Genomic DNA, 5,424 nt, shown 5'->3' on the forward strand with positions numbered 1-5,424 from the left:
CACACACACACACACACACACACACACACACACACACACACACACACACACACACACACACACACACACACCTCTATTCCCATTCACTGACCTATCAATATTTCAGCATGGTAGAGTGGGGACACCACTGTTACTAGGCAGACTAAGAAACACCCTGAGTTACCTATAAATAATCTTTACAAAGCCCAAGGCACCCAAGTTCACTGGAATTCATTATGTCCTAGAAAACAATTGATTGTGGACAATACCATCACATGAAAAGACGAGTCACCTCACTATATTTGGGGTATTTGCAGGCCTCAGAGTATGCACACACGCACATCCACACACGCACATCCACACACACACACACACACACACACACACACACACACACACACACACACACACACACACACACACACACACACACCACACACACATTCATACACACACGCACACTGCTAAGATGAGATCAGAATTGAAGCTGACAGTTGGTGATTCATGGGTGCCATACTGGGTGGAGTGGTGTCATGATTATTTCTTTGCTCACTGCACAAAGGAAATTAGAATAGAACACTGCACAGTAGGTGATAACTTCAAACAAGAGAAAAAGTTTGTTGATTCTGCTTCTTTAAAAAGTGTTTACCATAAATATACATTTACTTACAGTGCACTTTTTTCTTTACAACACACAAGTCATTTTTCAGTGCAGCTCAGACAGAATAAAACTACATTGTTACGTGTGATTGTGTTACAAGTGATCACGAGTGGATTCATGCCTTGGCTTACATGAAGAGCTTTGAGCACTTAGAGAAACACCATGTAGACTAAACGCAGCCCATTGCTGCTATTGCAATATTTAGAGGCGTGTAATTATTAGAGGCTCCACATGGCACATCATACTAATGTACAGCCAGCGTAGCCTGTCTGCTCCTCTCCTGCAGCCATCACCTCATTGGCCTGGGGAGACAGAGGCTTGGCGGGGCTGGCTGGAGGGATGGGATCTGTATCCGGGGAGAAAGAGGGGGATCACATCTGGACCACAGACTGAGGGAGAGGAAGAGGAGGAGAGGAGGGGTGGAGCGCAGCTAGATTCACTTGAACGAATCATTGCCCACACACACACACACACACACACACACACACACACACACACACACACCGTCACCCCATATACCCTTCCCCACAGCATCCTGCAGCCCACAGCACCCTCTGCCATACAGCTGCCGACCCCCCCTTTAACACAGGCAGACGCAGACGCAGTTAGCTGCAGCGCATCATGCATCTTATTCAAACTCACACAGAAGCTCACACGCAGCTGCATGCATGGGTAATATTCAGTGTGCAGCTACTGAACACGCAATGAGCAACGACACATTTTAATTCACGTTTCATCTTTTTGGATTATAAATCCAACCGAAACGGAAGTTATGGAATTCCACATTAACAGCCCATCAGCAGTCAGCAGCGTATTTGCATGTGTGCACACTTGAAAACATTTCAGATCAATTTGAAGAAGCGCCCTGTGGTCATGTTTGCCCTGCTGTAAATATCAACTCTCATCTAAATGGCATTTACACTGACATTTCTACCACTCTGTTTTTCCCTTACATGGCGTTCATGTTTTTGGTAATGCCCAGTGCGCTGCCAAGCCTCCTGATAACAACTTTGCCCCTCAGCTTTATTCCTGTGAGTGTGTGTGTGTGTGTGTGTGTTCTCCACACACACAAACAAACACACACACACACACACACACACACACACACAGACGGACACACACAGATGCAGTGGGGCAGTCAATGGAGCACCAGTGCGGTGCTGTGATTGCGCTGGTCAATGTGCTCCGCTGTGTGACTGCATGCCCGCAAGACTGAGGCTGAGTCTAGACACGAGTCAGCCAAGCCGCCCTGCTGACCTATATCCTACAGTTACACTAAGAGAGACATAGAGAAACAGAGAGAGAGGGTGAGAGACTGAGACAGACAGAGAGAGAGAGGGAGAGAGAGAGAGAGGGGGGGTGGCGAGAGACAGAGACAGACACAGAGAGAGAGAGAGAGAGAGAGTGGAGAGGAGACCGGGGAAGAGTGAGGGAATAGAGTGAGGGGTAGAAGAGGGGTGGGGGTGGAGGGAGGCAGACAGGATGCAGAAAGTACAGGCTGCCATAAAGTAAGTGAACTGAGAGAGGAGAGAGGGAATGAGAGAGAGAGAGGGGATGAGAGAGTGTGTGAGAGAGAGAGAGGGGGAGAGAGAGGTGTCAACATAGCAGGCACGAAAGAGGGGGATGGAAAGGACAGGAGGGAAAGCGAGGGAGCTACAGTATGTGGCTATGGATAATTCAGAACGAGTTAAAAGGGGAGGAGAGGAGGAGAGGAGAGGAGGACAGGAGAGATGGAAAGTGGCAGCCGCTGAAGCAAAAAGAGAGGGATGGCTAAGTAATTTAATAAAAAGCAAACCTCAAACAAGAAACATGTCAAGGAACAGATTGATCAAAATCATATCTGATTGTTATAATCCAACCCTTTTCAACGATGTGATTACTAAAAGATCATTCTAGCATGTTTGTATTTTACATGCAAGATGGTACTGACAATTTTGTTTGTCATTTTCTGATTAAATTTTCCGATTGATTTCATTAGACAGTAAGGGGGAGCAGTAATCAACTAACCATTTAGGACCTCTTGAGACATTAATTATGGTATCATACTTTAATATGATTTATGATATGATATGACATGATATTATGATATTAATATTATTTAATTTTGTCTGTTGACATTTCTTGCTTGCTTGCCTTGTGTGCAATACAGTGTTGTAAACATATACAATTGCTGAATTCAATGAACAGTGAACACAGTTTACCTGGTGGATTTTTACTACCGAGTTATATTGTAATATAGTAAATAGATAATCCCATTGCTTTAGGTGCAGCAGCCATCCTTTTGTGATGGTTTATATACAGTAAGGCCACTCTGAGGTAACTTAGTGTTTACCATCTCAACCATAAACCTCAATGGACAAATCATCATCTCTGTCTTTCCCCATTTGTCTTTGTCTTTTCTCCATTTCTCGTCCTCCTGTGTATGGGAGAATGAATAGGCCCAGACAGAAGAGGACAAAGACTTAACATGTTTTTCTCTCTTCTTCTCTGCGCATTGAGGGGATGAGCTGGACTGTACTAATAGTCTTTGTGTGTGTGAATGGGACAGAGGGCTTTTTGTGTGTGTGTTCCAGACAGTGGCGCATAAGGCAGGACTTAAGTAGATGTTCGCCAAAGCGTACATAATGCCAGAGAAATATCAACTAATCCCTCCACTCTTCTACTCCATACCCCTCCCTCATCATCACCACCACCATCATCATCATCATCATCACCACCACCATCATCCTTCCAGGCTGTCACATTAACCCTCAATCTCTCAAAGTAATATTCCACAAGGTTGTACATGAAAGTAGAATTAGACAGACATGGTTGTGAAGTGATGTGAGTCGAAGTCAAAGTTCATGTCACACCCACTGTCACACACACACACACACACACACACACACACACACGCACGCACAGACGTACACAGACATGCACCCACCCGCACACTGCACAGGCACAATCACTCTCTCTAACACACTCACACACAGTGCACGGGGGGGGGGGGGGGGGGATTGTTGTTGTTTCCTAATCCTGCTGGATTAACAGACTAACAGACTCATTTTACCTCAGCCCAAACAAAGAGATGTCAAATCATCAACCCAACGCTAAAGGTGATGATCGTATTAACATGATGAGGCTGTGTGTGCGTGTGTGTGTGTGCGTGCGCACGTGCATGCTTTTTCTGGGGTGTGGTGGGGAGGGTATTAAACTGGGACCCATTCATGAAGAAATCAAGGAAAATGATGAAATTGGTAACACCTCTGCATACTCACTCACACACTCTATCACTCTCTTCCACACTGAGAAAAAAACACACACACACACACACACACACACACACACACACACACACACACACACAACAGAGCATATATGTACAAATTCATATACATTTGTATACATCAGTCCAAGGATGCTAAAGCAAGCGGCGCCCACTCTGACTGCATAGGTTGGATGTCGTTAGCCAACGTGCTCACAGTGCCGTGAGTTTAAATTGCTTAAAGACGTAATCGTATATGCTCCATAGGAAAACGCGCCGTTCTGTCAAACAGTGGTGCTACAGAGTGTCCACTAATCCACATGCTAGACTCCGGATTAACGAGAGGGGATGGGGATGTGGGCGAGGGAGGGGTTAAAAACATGCCACCCACCCCCGCCCCCCACACATACACACACACATACAGACTCCTATCCATGATCACCCCCCCCCCCCCCCACCCCTTCAGATTATAGTGCTTAGTGCTGCCCCTGTGCGACAGACAGTAAGAGGATCTCGGGGTGGCGTCCCCCAGGGCTCCATTATTGGTCTCCTAGAAAAGCCCTTTGGACCCAACACCCTACAGATAAGGTAGGGGTCAGAGGGCAAGGGTTAGGAGTGGGCAGGGTATGAGATGCATTTATAAGAGATACAAGACATCTGTTTGTTTTTGATGAGAAGGATTTGTGCAATTTAATATCAAAGTGAAAAGCTTACTGTATGCAATGCTGCTATAGAGAGTTAGGTAGAGGAAGCTTAGAATACACCAAAAAGTGACATTCAGGAAAATGGATGCTACAATTTGAGCACAGTTACGTTACACAAGTGGACGTTGAGCAATCCATAGTCCAAGGATGTCTTTCTTCTTATTCCCTTTAAGGTTCCTAAGTGGGAACTTAGGGCCGCAACCACATAGCGCCAACAGGCTCCGGGCAGTCTTCCTCATACAGAGGGAGACAGACAGAGGGATGCGGTTTCTTTAGCAAGTGAGTTTTTACGGTGTGGGGTTGCTTGCTAGTCTGAGGATGTGACTTAACCTAAACCAGAAATACACATGAAATTACAAAATGATTTCTAATTATTCTTGAAAAGGTAGGACACACACACACACGCACGGCGCACGCACGCACACACACACACACACACGCACGTGCGTGCACACACACACACACACACACACACACACACACACACACACACACACACACACTGGTTCAACGGTCCTTTACAATAGGCTAATGTCAGGAAGTGTTTCTTTTCACACTAGCCTCATCTTTCACGAACCATGAGTGAATATTAAATGAAGACGCTGATTGCAGTTGCTATTCTCTATTGGTTTAAATCATTACGAACCACTTCAGAAAATCAACATAACTATCAAGTAGCCCTGAACATGAAAGCCTCACACAGTCCCAATTTGCAATTTCCTCCCCATTTCAACGTCAACGTTTATTAAGCTCTCCCAAAGAAATCAACGACGACTAAATTATTTTGAGAGAGAGCCTCGGGCTACGGAGGCATATTCGATATGCCTACCAAA

Source organism: Poromitra crassiceps, assembly GCF_964638095.1.
Source record: "Poromitra crassiceps genome assembly, chromosome: 10".
NCBI lineage: Eukaryota > Metazoa > Chordata > Actinopteri > Beryciformes > Melamphaidae > Poromitra > Poromitra crassiceps.